We start from the raw sequence: 20,242 nt of genomic DNA on the forward strand, positions 1-20,242 counted from the left end.
AAAAACTTTTTTGGAATAGACACACTTACAGTATTTGAAATGCTGAATGGTCAACAAGTGATTTTTTACATTAGAGTTTTAATTACAAAATGCTTTTACTGATTGTAAATAACTTTAATATGAAAAATTTGGAAAAAAGCACAGAGTTAAAGTACTCTATAATGCTATCAATTATATATAATATCACGAAATATTGCTTTTAAATTTTTTTAATGCATTTTTTAAATTACTAAGATCAAACTAAGTTTTAAAATATTTCCACTGATTTTCTTTCATGCTATATTTGTTTTGGTGCATGATGTTTACATTTATGATCCATTTACCTAACCGTTCTTTTATTGTTGGACATTTGAGTTAGGCATAAATTTTGTTATACTAAAAATTATTGTGTTTTTTATATAACTGTTTTTTTGTTGTTCTTTATTAATCCTCACTAGAGGATATTTGTCTATTGATTTTTAGAGAGAGTGAAAAGGAGGGGGAGAAACAGAGAAAGAGAAATATTGATTGGTTGCCTTCCCGTATGCGCCCCAACCAGGGCTGAGGATCTAGCCTGCAACCAAGATATATGCCCTTGATCAGAATTGAACCCAGGACCCTTCAGTCCACAGGCCGGTGCTTCATCCACTGAGCCCAACTGGCTAGGGCTATACATTTGTTTGTTTGTTTTTATTTGAAATTATTTGTCCAGGATAAAATTATAGAAATGGAATTAGAGAGCTGAGCCCATAGATTAGATTGCTGAATTATTTTTATTTGTTGGGTTTTAAAGGGAGGAATTTAATTTTTTACTACCAAGTTGTCTTTATGTATTTACCATCTTTTGTCTAAGTATTGCCATAATTTATAAGCTTAAAATATAGAAGTTATGAATATAGACAAGGCATTATTTTTTTAAAATATATTTTATTGATATTTTCCAGAGAGGAAGGAAGAGGGATAGAGAGGTAGAAACATCAATGAGAGAGAAACATTGATCAGCTGCCTCCTGCACACCTACTGGGGATGTGCCCACAACCAAGGTGCATGCCGTTGACCGGAATCAAACCTGGGACCTTTCAGTCTGCAGGCCGATGCTCTGTCCCCTGAGCCAAACCGGTTAGGGCGAGGCATTATTTTTTTAAAAAATAAGAGCATTATACTTAAATTCAAAGTAGTTCTTTTTATGTTTTTCTGCCTATCAATATTTTACTAATTAAAATCGGTATTTGGGATCATATTTTCACTATAATTATATGATAAGTTAATTTTAAAATGTATACTGCCAGTTTATTGCATTAGATAATAATAACATTTCCAGTTGTGTTTTTCTTTTATGGTCTCCATTGTGATCTGTATATTAAGTAACAAAGAAGAAATTTGAACCTGGAACATATTTCAAAGATATTATGACTCTTGATTTCATATTGTTTTACCTTATTATTTACTAGAGGCCCAGTGCACAAAAATTTGTGCACTCGGGGGGGGGGGCGGTTCCCTCAGCCCGGCCTGTGCCCTCTCGCAGTGTGGGACCCCTCTGGAAATAATGACCTGCTGGCTTAGGCCTGCTCCCGGGTGGCAGAGGGCAGGCCCAATCCCTAGGTGCAGCCCCTGGTCGGGCTCAGAGCAGGGCCGACTGGGGAGTTGGGGTGCCGCCCCATCATGCACAGAGCAGGGAGATAGGGAGGTTGTGATGCCACCCTCAGTCACGCTCAGGGTAGGGCCGATTGGGGGGTTGGGGCACCACCCCCTATCACACTCAAGGCAAGGTCGATGGGGAGGTTGCGGCGCCACCCCCTGTCACGCACAGAGAAGGATGAATCAGGGGGTTGGGGCGCCTTCCCCTGTCACAAACAGAGCAGGATGGATAGGGAGGTTGTGGCCCTGCCCCCTGTCACACACAGAGCCGCAGGGCAATCAGGGGGTTTGGGCGCTGCCCCCTGTCACGCTTATCCCGGTGCCAGGAGGCCTCGGCTCCGCTGATCCCGGTGCTGGGAGGCATATTACCCTTTTACTATATAGGGTAGAGGCCTGGTGCATGGGTGGGGCTGGCTGGTTTGCCCTGAAGGGTGTCCTGGATCAGGGTGGGGGTCCCCACTGGGGTGCCTGGCAAGCCTGGGTGAGGGGATGATGGCTGTTTGCAGCTGGTCACACACCATTCAGGGTAGGGGTCCCCACTGGGGTGCCTGGCCAGTCTGGGTGAGGGGCTGAGGGCTGTTTTCAGGCTGGGAGTGACTGAAGTTCCCAACCGCTCCTTTTTTTCTTTTTTTTCTTTTTTTTTTTATTCTGGGCCAGCTTTAGCTTGAGGCTTGGCTCCCGCTCTTAGCAGCTGAAAGTAGGTTTCTGGCCTTTGCATACAATGTTGCGAATCTGCTGGCTGAAGTCCTGCGGTATCTGTTACATTATTTGAAACTGCCCACTCAGAGGCCTGCAGCTGCAGGCGGGGAACGTTGGTTTCCTCCGTCACTGAAGCAAGCAAGCCTCATGTTAGTTTCAAGCTGCCTGGCTGCTGGCCACCATCTTGTGTCAGTTAATTTGCATATCTCACTTAATTAGCCAATGAAAAGGGTAGCGGTCGTACGCCAATTACCATGTTTCTCTTTTATTAGTGTAGATATTTCTACTAGGGTAAAAATGGTGAGCAGTTATTTTTACTGTTGTAAAAAACATAATACCTTCTAGAATTCTATAAAAACAGGTAACAATTAATTGTTACATTATTTCTTTTGATTCCCCAATCTTATATTATTTCCCCTTTAATTCATTCAACAAATATTTTGAGTGTTTGGCATGGTCTAAGTACTAGTGATACCAAAGATTATTTGAAGCATGTTTTGTTCATATATTTAAGATCAGGGGTAAGTAACTTCCAAATGAAGTCTAAAAATTAGTATAACCTTTTAAGAAATTGATACTGGATTTTTTTTTTTTTTATATTTGTAAGTTTTTGTGTTTTAAACTGATCCTTAAAAAAGTAGGGATTCTTTGTGGAAACTTCAATTTGGACATGTTTGTTTTCAGTAAATATTAATAACACTTTCAGTTTTATTTTCAACTCTTCCATATGCCTGATTTATTAATTTTCTATTTCTTCTGTAAAATTCACTACAGGTTTAGTGTCTTAAAACAACACATTTATCATCTTACAGTTCTGTAAGTTATAAGTCTGACATAGTCTAATTAGATAAAAATCAGTTCTGTATTCTTTTCGGGAGTCACTAGGGAAAATCCATTTCCTTTTTTCCTGCTTCTAGGAGCCACAGTAATTCCTTTGTTTAGATTGGGCCCACTTGGGTAATCTAGCATAATATCCCCATCCCAAGGTTTATAATCATTTTTAAATAATATGTTTTTATTGATTTTTAGAGAGAGAAGAAAGGAGAAGGTATATATAGAGAGAAACATTGATGAGAGAGGCATATCATCAATCGGCTACCTCTTACACACCCCCTACTGGGTATCGAGCTTGCATCCAGGACGTGTGCCCTGACCTAGAATTGAACCAGTAACCTCCTGGTTCTTGGGTCCATGCTCAAAGGCTAAGCCACACAGGCCAGGGTCAAGGTTTATAATCTTAATCACATCTGAAACATTCCTTTTGCCATGTAGGTAACATTCACAGATTCTGGGAATCAGGATGTGGCTATCTTTGGGGTGCCTTTATTCTGCATACCACGTGTAAGGACAGCTTTATTTCAGTGTTCTAGAAAGAAAAGTAAATAAGCAGATAATGAAATGTATTATTATATTATTCTAGTCAAATGACATTTCCCTTTAACTGGAACATTGAGCAACACACAGTTCCAAATACAGCTTATGAGTTTTTTATTGAGAAGATAATAATGAAACTTAAATGTCTTGGCTATGGGACCAAAATCCACAATATACAGGACTATCATTTTCATGGCTAGCATAATATTTAATTAAAAACCTCTTTTAGCTTTTGAGCCAGAAGCGGTTTGGCTCAGTGGATAGAGCATCAGCCTGTGGACTCAAGGGTCCCGGGTGCAATTCTGGTCAAGGGCATGTACCTTGGTTGTGGGCACATCCCCAGTGGGGGGCGTGCAGGAGGCAGCTGATCAATGTTTCTCTCTCATTGATGTTTCTGGCTCTCTATCTCTCTCCCTTCCTCTCTGTAAAAAATCAATAAAATACATTTAAAAACAAACAAAAAAAAACACACCTCTTTTAACTTTTGAAAAATCATGAACCAATTTTATATATTCAGATTATAAAATGAGAAAAAATGATATAGGTTGATATTTGCTTAAGAAACTTTCAACTGTAACCTTTCTTTAACTTTAAATAAACTTATACATAGATTATAGACATTTATACAAAGAAGAAGGAAAAAGGAAAGAAAGAAATATAATAACATGCCCTCACCCAAGTCCTGTGGAAACCTAGGTAATCCAGCTATGTAAACATAGATATAAAAGAATTTACATACCAAATAAAACATATATTTGAATTAATATATTTACTATTTATGTATTAGGAGACACTGATGACAGTATAGTTATTTACTACTTGAGCACAGATCTTGAAAAAAAAACATTCTTATACTTTTTTATTTGAAACTAGGGGTCCAGTGCACGAATTCGTGCACCGTAAAAGGAACTGTGGGCTGTGAGGCTGCAGTAGGCACAGAACTGGGTCTTGGTCCATCCTCTGTGACGCCGCCCTTCCCCTTCCCCTGTCCCCTGTCTGCTGCCACTGCTCCCACTCGCTGACAGCGCAGAGCAATTGTGGCTGGCACTGTCGGTGGCTGCGAGTAGTGGCTGCTGCCCCGATTGCCACTCAGGAGCAGGGGGAGGTGGAGAAGCCCTCAGGGGCAATCAGGACCAGTAGCAGCCATTCACACCCGCTGATGGAGCCAAGTGAGCGGGGCTGGCACCGGGCACCAGCAGCAGGTGAGAGTGATGGGTCTGGCACCAGCTGCAGGTGCGAGGGGGCCCAGTGCCAGCAGCAGGTGTGAGTGCTGGGCAGGACTGTATTTTCAGTAACCCCCAGAGGCTCTCCCCAATGACAGCAACTGGCTCCCCACCTTGGTCTGGTTCCCCCGCTCACCTGCTCCACCATCCTGCCACAGCCAATACCTGCCATGTTCCGCACACGCCCCCTGGTGGTCAGCGCACATCATAGCGACCAATTGTTCGGTTCCGCCATTTGGTCTATTTGCATATTAGCTTTTTATTATATAGAATAATCATGTATGAGTTTTTAAAGAGTGTCTTTATGTAACTACAAATCTCAAACTTAATCAAAATTTAGTAGAAAAAAACATTTGTCATCAATTTGTAAAGAAATAGTTGATATATCTTTAATTTCTAATGAATATCATGAATATCAAGTCCTGCTTTACTAGCATACTAATATCAGTACTATGGGCCTCTTTTTTTCCTTCTCTTATAATTATTGAACATAGAAGTTTGTGGAAATAAGAGTAGCTGCTTTTTATCAAATTGTTGTTTTTAATTATTGTATGTGTCTCACACCACCAAATTTTCATCATGGAATCTGTCACATTTTTCCATATATCCAAAGGCCTGCCCAAAGTCTTATTCAAAAAATCTATCTAGGCCAGTTTATTAAATGAAATTATTTTTTTCTATAGCATTTGATTTAAATAACTTCAGTTTGATTACATAAATATTTACTGAGAATCCTCTATGTACAAAGTTAAGTTTATACTTTCTTCAAAGTGGAAATAAAAACTAATAAAATACAAATTTTGGCTAATAAATTTAATCAAATGGAAGAACCAGTATACCAAAAAATAGAGTATATGTCAACATATAAATAATACTGTCTAATCATTTCCTGATAATATCCACAAACGTAGTGTTGTCTACACACACACACACGCACACACACACGCACACACACACACACACTTTTTGGCACAGATTGTATCTCAGATGAAAATAGTATTTAAGATCACCTTTGGATGATGATAGAATTCTGAAAAAAAGGAGATAGATGTTCCTTGAAGAGAAAACAGCAGAGGTAAAGGGAATAAATTGAGACTAGAATGTTTTCAGGGTGAAAAACAGTAGACTTGTGAATGGGAATAGGGGATGAAGGCACGAAAGAGAACCCAAAGTAGAATGTGATATTTTAACTACAATCAATAGGACCTTCAATACCATAGGGGCTCACATTTACTTTGTTTTTTATTAGAGGAGTGAAACTACTGGAAATATTATCTTGTGTGGCATCTCGGTGTGTTTAGTGGATAGGAGTAGAGGATTATGAAATAGAGGACATCGGGAAAGAGTTTAACAGCAGTGTAAATTAGATGAAATAAAGTCTGATTGAGGCTGGGAGCAATGGAAATGAAAAGAAGGTAATATATGATAATGAAAGCATTATCTGTTGCACTTATGTCCACATTCTAGAAGTGTATGTTTTATGTCTGCCACTTGCCTCTGATTTCTGGAAGAAGCAATTTTCTTAGGCATCTCTTGCACCCTGCATGGCATATATGAGCACTTTATGGTTAATTTTAAAACAAATTTTCATAAAAGGTCAAGTGTAAGAATGTATGTAAGTACAAATCTACCACTGGAAAAACAAACAATGTAGTGATTTACCCATCTGATTACAAATTAATAAACGTATGCTTAGTTATATTTGTTAACATTAACTACTTTCTATAGACAGGTTATTTTTTTATTAGTCAGTCTATGGCACAAATTTATTTGTAAAATAAACCAAGAATATTTTTAATTTATTGTCAAAAATTCTATCAAATTGAAACAAGAGTCACACATTTTATATTCATAATTCCCTTGCTAATAAATTATTTCTATATAAGGAGGATTTATATTTTTAACAGAAATTATCGGGCATTTTTAAATTTCAAATAGAATGACAAAGGAAATAATAAAGGTGTGTCTTAATATTATGTCCAAAAAATAATTTTTATTTTAGGATTATCTTACTATATAGGACAAATATTGCAAGCCAATCACCTCTTGCACAACAGAAATACCTCCAACTTAGGAAAAAAAATCATTTGAAGAATGGTGTGTATGTGTACCTATGTCTGTAATGTGAAAAGAGAAATATTTATTTACATTCAATTATATATACAAAAAAATCTATGTAAAAACCCACAAGAATTTAATAATATTAATTACTTATTGTGAAAAATGGTAAAAATGGAATGAATATAGAAAAGGAATGCTTTTGCCAACATATTTCTTTATATACATTTTATTTTAAAACTGTGAGTATATTATTAAAATATTTTTTCAGAAAGTCAATCATTATAAAGACTAATGTATTTTTAATATTTAAGCATAGTCTTCTCATGCACTCAAGAAGCCATTGAAAGTAAAGGAAAAGCTTTTTTTGAACCGTACTAATTTTATTTTGCCTATTTATTTATTTGCTCATCCATCCAATGAACATTTTTCAGCACCAAACATGTTTTAGACACTCAGGAATTCTCACAAGAAAGGAAGGTGTATATGTATAACCACATTTACCTTGTTTGCAGCTATAAATGCTTGAATGTGTTACCTTCTAAGGATCTGTCAAGTACTGTTTGAAAGAGTAGGCCTTGACATGACAAATACAAGAAACTTGTGTCCATTGTACCAACCATTCAGAGTACTAAATGCACTAGCTGAGCTTTGGTTTAAAGTAATGTGTTTTATTTCACACTAGAGGCCTGGTGCATGGATTCATGCACCAGTAGGTTCCCTCGGCCTGGCCTGTGGGGATTGGGCTGAAACCAGCTCTCCAACATCCCCCGAGGGGTCCCAGATTGCAAGAGGGCTGTTCTCGGGTGATGCACCCTGGAATCTGGTTCCCTCCTCTCTTCTCCCAATATTATGTCACTTTCTCTCTGTATCTGTCACGCTTCTTTCATCTCACTTTACCCTAAGTTTGGTGGTAACTGATGACTTGTGGGCATTTAGTTATAAAATGCAATTATTTAGCAAACAGGGTTTACTTAGCATGGAATCTAGTTGGCCTTGTACATTTAGAGTGCAAGGCTCAGTGTCCATTCAGTCTGTTTTGACTATATTTTGCATTTCAAGTGAAAAATTGAAGATAAATTGGCTTTAAAATAGCCTACAACAATTATATTAGCCTTTCTAATATCAGTTTAAGCAGTAGATTTCTGTAATATTGATTACAGTGTTCTATTTCACCAAACAAAAAATCAGAATTAAGCATATTTAAAACTTAAATTTGTGCCCTAACCGGTTTGGCTCAGTGGATAGAGCGTCGACCTGCGGACTCAAGGGTCCCAGGTTTGATTCCAGTCAAGGGCATGTACCTTGGTTGCAGGCACATATCCAGTAGGGAGTGTGCAGGAGGCAGCTGATCGATGTTTCTCTCTCATCTGTGTTTCTAACTCTCTATCCCTTTCCCTTCCTCTCTGTAAAAAATCAATAAAATATATTTTAAAAAGAACACAAAACAAAACTTAAATTTGTGCCACCAACTTTAGACTTAATTCAACACTGATGCCATGCTTTTTAAATAAATACAGAACTGTTAGGTAAGTACAGTGTGATATTTTGATTCAGTGAAAGAATGTCATTCAGAACTTGGTAGTGAAAGGTAACCATATTTTAATCATGATATTTGTAGTTGATTATGAAGCAAGATGATTTTTTTTCCAAAATCTTTGTATCTACATAATTTACAATCTAAATTTCATTGTTCTACCTCTAAAGATTACAATTGCCATCTAACCCCTCCCTCCACACACTTCTCTCTCTCTCTCTCTCTCTCTCTCTCTCTCTCTCTCTCTCTCTCTCTCTCTCTCTCATTGAAGCAGTGTAGCCTATATGGCTTTGAGCATGTTAATAAATCTCTAAGTTGTAATTATTTTATCTGTACAATGGGAATTATGACAAGGCAAGAAGGCCAACCATAATTAGTTAAATAAACTAAATAAGATACGTCCTTAGCACAGAACCAGACATTTGTAAATTCTCACTGTATGTTAACTACAAAGTATTAGCAGAATGATATCTCAGGATATGTTTTTGGTTGTTGATGTAGCTTACATTTTAAATAGGAAAGTAGATCTTGGTGCTAAACATGGCTGACCTGTTACTAGGGTAGGAGCTACCTTTAGGTTGTGTTTTTCTACTTGGGTCAGAAAGTTTTGTGTGAGGAGTAATTTAAATCTTTTTAGTTACTGTATGCTGTGACTCTGTGAGTAGATACTGGTTTTGTTTTTTCTTTTTCTGATGTATACTAGAGGCCCAGTGCACAAAAATTTGTGCACTCAGGGGGGTCCCTCAGCCAGGCCTGTGCCCTCTCGCAGTCTGGGACCCCTCGGGGGATGTCCACCTCTTGGCTTAGGCATGTTTCCCAGGGGATCAGGCCTAAGCTGGCAGTCAGACATCCCTCTGGCAGCCCGGCAGCCATCGGGGGATGGCCACTTGCCAGCGGGGAGCAGACCTAAGCTGCAGTCAGATATCCTTAGTGCTGCTGAGGAGGCGGGAGAGGCTCCCACCACCACCGCTGTCTGGCAGCCTGATGGGAGCACACTGACCACCAGGGGGCAGCTCCTGCATTGAGCGTCTGCCCCCTGGTGGTCAGTGTGTGTCATAGTGACCAGTCATTCCTAGTCATTCTGCTGTTAGGGTCAATTTGCATATTACCCTTTTATTATATAGAATAGAGGCCTGGTGCATGGGTAGGGGCCAGCTGGTTTGTCCTGGAAGGTGTCCCGGATCAGAGTAGAGGTCCCGCTGGGGTGCCTGGCCAGCCTGAGTGAGGGGCTGAGGGCTGTTGTTTTCAGGCTGCCCACAGCCCCTTCAGGGTGGGGGAGTCCCACTGGGGTGTCTGGCCAGCCTGGTGAGGGGTTGATGGCCGTTTTCAGGCTGGCCAAGTCCCCCAGCAACCCAAGCTCCCAGCCTCTCCTTTTTTGCTTTTTGCTTTTTTTCTGGGATTTATTTATCTTCTATAATTGAAACTTTGTAACCTTGAGCAGAGGCCATGGCCAGCTGGAAGCAGGTATCTGGGACTTATTCTCTTCTAAAATTGAAACTTTGTAGCCTTGAGCGGAGCCCAGGGCCAGCCAGGGCAGGCGGGAAGCTTGGCTTCCTCCATTGCCGGGGGCAACCCAAGCCTCCTGCTCACTCCAGCTCCATGGCCACCACCATCTTAGTTGGGTTAATTTGCATACTCGCTCCTGATTGGCTGGTGGGTGTGGATTGTGGGCGTGGCTTGAGTGTAGCAGAGGGAGTTAATTTGCATGTTTCTCTTTTATTATATAGGATACATTCTGTCACCTAGCATGCCCTCATCTCCCACTCTTTCCTTTCTACTAGGCACTTCCTCCTCTGTCTTCCTTCACCAGTGTGTACATGTCCTTATAAAGTGCGCCTTTTAAAACCTCAAGGGGCTAAGGATGCTGGGTATTTTCTGAGTGTTTCCCTTTAAGCTCACTCTCCACTGTTCTCTTCCCTGTTTGGTGCCGCAAGAGGCTGCCTTGTTTGGTGCCAAGATTCTCCGCCCTCCTCCTGTGAGGTCAGGAGGAGAATGGCATTCAGATGTATCCTCTTCAGATCCTCCTCTGTGAGATTTCCCCGGCTGGCATGTCCTTCACCTGAGGTAGTTCTCCTCAGAGTCGACTTCCCTCTTGAATCCAGGAAACTGTCCCCGCCCTTGTCCTTTCCGACTTAGGGGTCCTTACAGCCTCCCCTGTCACCAGCCTCAGAACACTTGCACCAACTCTTATCGTTCCCTACTCCCTGCTCACATCTCTGTAAGTGGTCCCTTGGTTAGGCCCTATGGAGTTACTCTAATTTGTGCATGCCTTCTGCTTCCTCCTGGATCCCTGACTAATACCCTGAAGAAAGACAAATATTCTTGATTACAATCAGGTTCATTTTCTTTAACCGCCTGGGACTGTGCCAGGTACCTACGATATTCTGTGTGTCCATTACCTTGGGAGGCACCAAATTAATTCCTTAAAATCTTGATATCAAGACAAGTTTTTTCTTCCACCACAGAAAGTGAGAGGGAACCCTGACCATTGCTATAACCTTCTAAATCTTTATTACACAGAAAATTTCAATGGAACTCCTTAAACTAGAATGTCACATTTCATCAAAATTCCAAAAAGCTAGAGTTCCTGTCCCTTAAACTCTAGATTTCAATCAAGAATAATACGTTATTTATTTAGAACAATCTGGAAAAAATAATTTTACGTTAATTTTATAGGTTTCAGAACACAGACTTATCTATTCGATGTCTTAAATAAAACATCGATTTTTAAAATAAAAATTTCAGTGTTACTTCTAAAATGATATACCTGACCCTGCTTTTTAAGTAGAATCTACTGAATAATTTAACCTTTTCTTAATAGTTGTGATCTTTAGCACCAGTAACCATTACAATACATTTTTTTAAATATATTTTACTGATTTTTTACAGAGAGGAAGGGAGAGAGATAGAGAGTTAGAAACTTCGATGAGAGAGAAACATTGATCAGCTGCCTCCTGCACACCCCCTACTGGGGATGCACCCGCAACCATGGTACATGCCCTTGACCGAAATCAAACCTGGGACCCTTGAGTCCACAGGCCAATGCTTTATCCACTGAGCCAAACCGGTCAGGGCTACAATACATTTTATAGGCAGGCTTTTATTTCTGTTGATTGCTCTTCTATTACACTGTTTTATCTCCACTATAAAGGTACACGCTTCCTGCATTCTTTACATCTCCAATTTGTTGCTTTCAGATTGTATAATAAAACACTAAGTTGGGAGACTTGTGTATAAATAAAATAAATAAATCTTAAACAATGCCCTGAGATCTTGTTCTCAGAATAAAGTGCATGAGACTTGTAACAGGTCAGGAGTGTTTTCATATTAACTTAAATGTTCATGGGTGTGAGTTGAGTAGAATTTTTGAGAAGTCTTATGTCTAGATCATATGAGCATATTATTATAGAACTGGTAGAGTTCAAGTGTGATCATTCCATTTTATAGTTTAAAAAAATCACTTAAATTCACTCAGGCGATTAAAAAAACTAGGCTCTACCTTTAATTAACTCTTAGTTCAGTATTGTTTGCCTTGATTTATATCAAAGTAGCACCATGCTAAAAAGAAATTGACTCTTTTTAACATGAAAGTTCAACTTTTGACTTACAGAATTGAAATATCAGAATACTTATAGTTTAAATTAAATAAAATGTTAATGATACTTATGACAAAATATATATATATACATGATCTTTACAACTTACAATCTTATAAAATCCATCTTGTTAACAATTTTTATCTAAATTCATGGAGAACTAAGCAATAATTCTGAGCAGCATTCAAACAAGCAGTTGGTATCAGTGTTACTTCAGGAAATTTCTAGGCAATGTTTTTCTCTTAAATGTAATTAGTGAAAACCTTATATTGGGGATATAATTTAACTGGATCATTTGCATCTTGTGGTATTTTACAGCTTGGAGGTTGTAGGAGGTAAGGAGAAGCTTTTTAGCCCCAGTGTTTTAGTAATATATGGTCTGCTGCAAGTTTTAGGAGTTTAGAATATTCCTAAAGGTACTGTTGAGTTATCCTAGCTCTCTTGCATTTAACTAGTTTAGTCATTAATTATAAATATGCTATTGTATAGTGAAAAGAATATGCAGTTCAATTATAAGTGTGAATGTTCAAAATATTCTCCATAATAGACTGCATTAAACAGTTTCCTATAAGTCAAATAACTGGTTTTCTAATTTCTAAACATTTTTCATCTGCTAGCTTTGACATCTAAGACCATGAAAACAATTTTATTTGTTTTCCTGACTAGTAACATTTGAAGCACTGTTTCCATTAGGGAGGGTGCGGAGGGAAAGAGAAAACTCCAGGAAGTGAAGTGGATGTTCTTTAACTAGAATCCTGGCTCTGCTGCCTTCTCTCTCTCTCTTTTTTACTGGGTAAGCTGCTTAGCATTTCTGAACTTGTTACTGCATCCATTAAAAAAAAAAAGAGGTTTATAATAATATCAAACCCATAGGAATATTTTGAAAATAAAATGGGATAATAAATGTGAAATTTTTGTAAAATTTAAAGTTGCCAAGTGTCATAATCTTGCACATAAAGAAAACAACTATTTGCTACCCAATTGATAACTAACATCCCAATTACTTTCATGTCTTGAATGTCTCACCCTAATATTTAAATTTTTAAAAGTATACACTTGTGTATTTTTTAATGAGTGAAAGATACTTATTCTGTACTCTTTAACTTAATCTTGAAATTGAATAAACTACAACAATGTTGTAAAAGATTATACCATGGCATATATTGCATGAAGTCTTCCCACAAACTAAGTAAACCAAAGATCTTACTGACCGAACATCAATTTTATTGATGTTTTCAGGAGTGCTTTTAATTTTTAAAAACTATGCACAATCCCATACCCATAGTAAGTGAAGGGATGCTTTACAAATGTTGTAGGCACCTATCAAATACCAGTCTACAGAAGAGCATAGAGAACAAAAGCAGAAAATTATGCCAAATAGATTGCTATCATACCAAGTAGACTGCAAATGTTTTAACTTGTGATCTGGTTGTATAGAGAGAAGCAATTGTTATATCTTGCTCATCCAGAGAAAATAATGGCTAAATAAACATTTTGTAATAGAGGCTTGCTACCTGCTCTGTCCACTTGTAGAACAAGCATTTTAAATTCATCAATTCAACCAACTTCTGTTTGGTTTTTCTATTTACCACCCACTCTCCTGCATGTTACAGGACATACAATGTCCCCATTCTCTGAGTCCTACTTTGTAAGAAAGGAGACATGTAATAACAAAGGAAATATATAATATGCCCAATGAATGCAAGTGCTTTAAGAAACATGAGGCAGGGTAGGGGATAGGACGTGGTTGTAGGGCAGGGACACTCTTGATAGGGTGGTCAGATAAGGCCTCTGATGAGAGTGATAGCAGATGAGATCAGAAAGACAGCTGAGGGTCAGATTATTGAGTGGCCTTAGGCCATGGAAAGAACTTCGAAATTTATTCTGAGTGCCTCTGGAGATTATTCATGACTTTTGATCAGAAGTGAGCCATCGTTTCATGATCAATAAATCTCTGGCTACTATGTGAAGAATAGACTTTGGGGAGCAGGAATGATGCCATGTGAACCAATTTAAGGTAGACTCGAGAATTGTGAAGCCAAGTTCATCCAGTCCAAGGTTATGTACAGCAATACTGACAGGGATTCCTTTCGTCAGGGATTTCGTAAAGACACTTAGAAGCATCAAATACTCTAAAGAGAGCTGCATGCAGTTTATTACACTAGGCCTATGCCCCTATCTATAAATAATGATTAAGGTTTGAGAATAAGCCTCTAGCCCCGCTCACCAAGAAGCTTGAGATAGCTTTTATCCAGTATGATAAAGGGAAGAGTTCTCATCAAATTTGTGTCCCCTTCTTATGTCCTAGATTGCCCTTGTCCAGGTGTCTGTATTGGGCTTTGCTTCAGGCCCCTCTTTGCTTCAGGCTCTTTATTACAGTTAGGAGGCTTGATTTGCTAAATCCAGGAAAGGCTGTTTTAAGGCCTCCGCCCTATCTCGACAACCTGAGCACTCCGTGGCTGGTGGTAGCTAAGTCTACAGCTGTGTAGGATAGAATAAGAGCTAACCCGCTTTGGCAGGCAGAGATATTTCCCACTTGCATTGGAGCTGAAAATGGTTCTCCCACTGAGCAGCCACATGGCAGGATTCAATAGCATCCCTGGCAACAATTGCTCTGAGTTGCGACTGTTAATCGCTTAATGCTCGTTGGGGTTTGTAATTACCCCGTCTCTAACACTGCCATGTTCTCTGCCCTTTTCTGCCCTGAGTTCAGAAAATTTCACCTGGGTTGGGTACCATGGCCAAGCACAGTTCCTAATAGTCTGTGCTTAATCCAAAGTGCATCTCTTCCTTCTTGCAGAAACACAAGCAGGTCCTGCTGAAGGGGACCTGGTAGCATTTCCTCCGTCTTCACGTGGAGACGGCAGGAAAGACTCCATGATGGAAAATGTGATCGAAAACTCCAGGAATCTAACTAGGTTTTATGAGAGGACCCTCCTTTGCCTCTTCCTGCCCCCACCCTCATTGAACACGATGAAATCTAATTTAATCAGAATCACCGGGAGAAGAAAGGGCAGGGAGGATGTGCTGTGTGAAAATTGTAGTTCTTTGGAAGAAAAGGAGGGAAGCGGGCTAGAAAGTGAGGAAGGGTTATAGTGTTAATTACATTTCCTAATTGTGTATCAAGGTAGGAAGCATATCAAACAGCGTCCTCCTTCTCGTGTGCCTCTCAGAGTCACTAGACAGCTTCTGCTGGCAGGTTGGAGGAGGTGGCCAGATGTTCAAAGACAAAGAGCAATTTATACGCCTCAGGGATACATTTGGCTCCGAATGCCAACGTGCGATGGAATTATAGCACACAGCATCCCAAATCACACTAGACCAGAGGGACCTTTAGAGAAATAAAGTTCAGTAAAACTAATCGATAAGTATCCTCTAACTTTAGCTCCCCAAACCATAAATATATCTTTAAATGGCTCAGAACTGTTATGACTATTAGTTTATTGTACTCTCAGGGCCACGATATATGGACGTGCCCTTGCACAGTTCTCAGGGGTCCCACTCACAAAGCCCACAACACCCACAAACAGTGTTGCAATTTGCTCACTTGTCCCCTGCTTACTGAGTAGCCTTCACTCTTTGAGCAGCCATCCCTGCTGCCATTGGCGTCATGATCAGGGCTGATGCTTTTTCCATTTATTCATTCACTTCTTCACTCAATAAACTTTGTATTAAGCATCAACCTTATGCCAGTCACTGACCCCAGAAGAATTGTTTTAAACAAGAAAAAAAAATGGTAATGTTTGAATATCTACTATGTGTCAGGCAGCAAATGAAACCCATGACATACATTATGTTTTTATATTAGCCCTTTTAAATCTAAATGCAACCTACCCAGGAAATTGTTATTGGCTATGGAAATGGATCTCATCCTGACTGCAGAGAAAATCATGGTTGACCTGAATAAGTATTCTGAGGGGTCCTGAGAATACGGTCAGTGTGTTGCCATTTAAATTATACTCTGCCATTGCCAGAGCCTGTGGTCTCTGTTTGCCTTCTGGTCCTTGTGGGACATTCCAACCCTCAAAGCCTCTTTATATGCATCTCCCTCTGTTTTTAATTCCCTTTACCTTTACTCATTCTTAAAGGTTCAGATTAAATGTCACGCATTTAATTACTCTGAAGTCCTCCGAGATCCTCATGGGAAGAATCGGGTACTTTTTATCTCTGTTCCTATAATTAAAACCCAAGAATTTCTCTAGAAATCCCTTGCAACACTGGATCCAAAAAAAAAAAAAAAATCAACAACAACAAAAAAAGAGCATGTACTGTAAAATTATGCAGACTTATGTGTTCCTGCTAGCTTGTTTCCTGATTAATTGCATGATATCCTGAGAGGTTACGTGACTTTATTTAAAAATCACATATAAACCCTATAAGGAGAAAAAAATTGTCTTGGTCATCAGTGTTCCCCCAATAACTAGAACATTGCCTGGCATTCTGGATGCTCTCAATAAACAAGAGTATACTAATGAATGAAAAAATGTTTAGAGATTGACATGGTATTTGATATCACTAGAGTGCAGAGTTTTGGAGTTGCAGAAACTTCATGAGAAATTTGTAAGATTAATGTAGAAAAACACATAGGGACCAGATTCTTAGGAACCACATGTGTAATGTGGAGGAGGGTGGACTCTATATTTTAGCCCCTGTGTGCCCAACACATTTCAGAGAGTAAAAAACAACCCCCTTGAGATTTTTAGCATAGCCAGGAGACAATATAAATGACAATGCACGTTCATTATCCTGTAAGGTCTTTCCTCATGATCACCAACCAGATCAACCCGCATGCACTCTGCCTTAAGGATTGCATCCTCCTCATCTAGTGTGTCATTGGAAATCAGCATGATAGCCATTTTGTATGACCATCTGTTCTTGAACTTGAAATCAAGTTATTAGCACCAGTTGATCCTTTGTGGTCTTTCTTATGAGGCTCCACCAGTTCTATAGCAAATAGGGCTTAAAAATGCCTGTCCGTACATTCTTGAACATGCCTGAGCTATACGTGCTAAGTAATCTTCACGTTGCCAGTGCTTAAAATGACAAACTTTTAGAATGGAAGATAAATTAGTTCATCTCTTTGAGCACCCTCATGTTACACCAAAAAAAAAAAAAAAAAACAAAAACCAAAAAACAAAAAAAACTGATCAAGTGAGGTTAAGTGTATTGCTCAAGGTTAAATGCCATAATGTTTTTTAGGCAAATGGGAGGTGTGCATCAGAGAGAAATAAAAATATCAGGGTATTTTGAATCCAGTAGACCTTTCTGGTCTGCATTTCACTCTAGCTTCATTTTACGAGCAGGTGGATGAAGGACTAAAGTAATTTGATGAAGATCTCATTTGCTCTAATAACACATTGTTTAACGTTGTGTGGAAAACCATCCGTTCTCTTGCCAACCAGGAAATGTACAAGGCAGGCTGCATTTAGGGTGCTAAGTGGATGTGATGGCTGTTGTCACCTTGGCAACCAACTGCTTGTTTAAAGGGTTTTTTTTCCCAATAAGTTTTAATGATTTTTACTTTCTAATATATCACTGAATTCAAACCTTTCTTCAGCCAGCATCTTCCCACACCTGTTTACTTCAATGCCCTCTCTCTTCTTTCTCCATCCTAACCTAGCTTCCTCAAAATAAACATTTTTCAAATTTTGTTACCATTCTTACTAACTGTAGTTCTCACATACAACATGATTCCTCGCCTTCCCTCTCAGTCCCATCTGTTTAATTTTTCGAACCCCAGTGTGATGATTATTCTCCTCCTGGACTTCTCTTGGCTATCACACCCTCAAGTATGGAGCTCGCAGTGCCTTCTCTAGGTCTCTTGTTCTGTTAGTCCTAAAATAGGATGTGCAATGCAACCATTTGTATATCAATTTATTTTTCCAATGGCTTTTATTTTGGTGAGACAGTGCATGGAACAAAATAACTTTATCACTGTGACTTCGTTTGTGAGGTTGACGATAGCCCTTCACCCAGCTGTCTGTGGAGCCAGGGTGAAGAAATCAAATGTCCAGGCCCTGACCCAGACGGAAGACTGTCTCTATGAATGTTCAACCGAATACATTAGTGTGTCTGAAATGAAAGAAAGTTCTTAGAATACTATGCCCTAGACTTTATAGCCAGCTTTCAAATGATTATTTGCCCAAAGATACCAGTGTTTTAAAATTTACTATGTAAGGTTCATATTTATATAGAATTGCAGTAAGTAAAATTGCCCATGAATAAAAATTTCAGAAACTCAAAGCTTTTCATTATAAACCAAAATTACCCCTTCAAACATTTTAAGGATTTTGGATAAAAATAACTGTAAAAAATAGTGTACATGTCTCTACCTTCTTCAATAGAACATTTAGGATATTTTCCCTTAGCTTGATGACTCAGAGTCATCATTTTGAATATTAATTTCTTTTCAAGTCTGCAACAAACTCTTGTTTTTTAAGTTGCTGAGGCATTAGTGCTAGTTCCCCATGATACAAAATGACCTAGATTGCTATCCTTTTCAGAATATTGGCTTCTCTTTTATATGTATGGCTTCTTTGCAGCTATCATTTATTTCTATCTCCACTAGACCTAATGCTATACGTTTCCCCACTTCCACATTTCGCATGAGTTTTGACCTGATATATATTGATATACTAAGTAAACATTCTAGTTAGAATTTTGTCTAAAATAATAGCAAATGGGTGTTGAATAAGAAATGATATAATCTCGTTAAATAAGAGGCTTATTTACTGCATAACTTTTTATATTTTTGCTGGTTCTTCAAACACCTTTCAACTTATTTCCTGGTTCTTTGCTAGGCATCAGAGGGTTCAGATTGTTGAGTCTGAGTGTGGCCTTATAAACCGTAGTGGTCTGGAGCAGAGAGGGAAGAGGCAGCAATTAGAACTTGGAGTTGGGCCATCAACCAGGACAGCCTCGGTGGTGGGCAGTGGGGGTCAGTGCACACCAGCTCAGAGCACTGTGGCCAAAATCCAGAATTCTGCTGCTACATCTGCTGGAGGACCTTTTATAAGGTCCCATAGCCATTTTTCTTAATTAAGTTCATTTTTTCATGATTATCTCTTTGATCGCTTCCAGATTTTAAAAGTTGAAGAATAGTGGCATTTACCTTAGAGAGCATTCTGCCCTTTTCAGTATGTAGGCAGTTCTAGTTCTTCCACAGCTATATTTCCTGACGGGAACATTTAGTCTACTGAAGAATGAAACTTTTGTGCAATTTTTATGGATGCATATTATAAATTAATTTTTACCACCCAGTTCATTCCAATTTTTTAAAAAAACAAACAACTCCTGACTACATGTAGTTTAAATATTTAAGTAGGTTTCTTATTACTGTACTAGGCATAAAGCCAGCTAGCTTGTTATTTGGAGCTACTCAGAGATCATGCTTTTTGTTTTCCATATATTTGGGCTAGTACTTTGGTCAACTCCTCACTTTAGACTCTGTGTTTACTAATAGTACCTGTTAATAACGGTCAAAATTATGTTGCATATGGATCCATAGAAAGGGTCTTTGAGAGATAGGACCAAACATGATGAACTTTCTTTGTTTCAGCTAGTAAGCATGTGATATGCCCAGAGAAGTACAAAATTACTCCCTCTGATTATTTAATGTGTAAAAGCAAATCCATGTCAGTCAGACACATGAAAATGTTTTATTTACGAATCCCTTTAGATGCCTCCTCACACTTTTTTCGAGTTTGCACCTGGTGCACGTCCCATTGGATTCCAAGCATTTCATGTCTGAGATCGTGTCTCCTATTTCATTCCTTGCTCCCCCATCACCACCTCTCACCCCCATGTTTCTTGGTGGAACTTGATACCTTGCTTTACCTTCATAATTTTTGCCAGCTGACAACGCAATATGCTGACTCTGATTGATAGTTTCTGGGAGGAGGAATACCCAGTGCAGGAGGGGGATGGCTGCCGACAGGAAGCTTCAGCCCCTTGACTAAGCCTAAAGGAACATTTGGAAAAAGAGATAGAAAGTGAAACAAGGAGAGAATCATCAGATAAAGGTAGAATTCAGAATTATTTTATTTGCCCTTTGCAGACTACTCTTCTTTTTCAACTGAGATCTTCAAGGGCAGAATCCTGCCATGTCTATCTTGGTGTTTAGCACCTACCATGAGCCC

General features: G+C 38.9%; 1 protein-coding gene across 1 annotated transcript in view; it reads left to right on the plus strand.

Annotated features, from left to right (window-relative positions):
• SYT10 (synaptotagmin 10) overlaps positions 1-20,242 on the plus strand; it is a gene marked incomplete at its 3' end in the record, with an annotated part of 72,327 nt that overhangs the window by 38,817 nt on the left and 13,268 nt on the right. The gene's annotated exons all lie outside the window — the stretch shown is intronic.

This window comes from Myotis nattereri, assembly GCF_964212035.1.
Source record: "Myotis nattereri genome assembly, chromosome: 2".
NCBI lineage: Eukaryota > Metazoa > Chordata > Mammalia > Chiroptera > Vespertilionidae > Myotis > Myotis nattereri.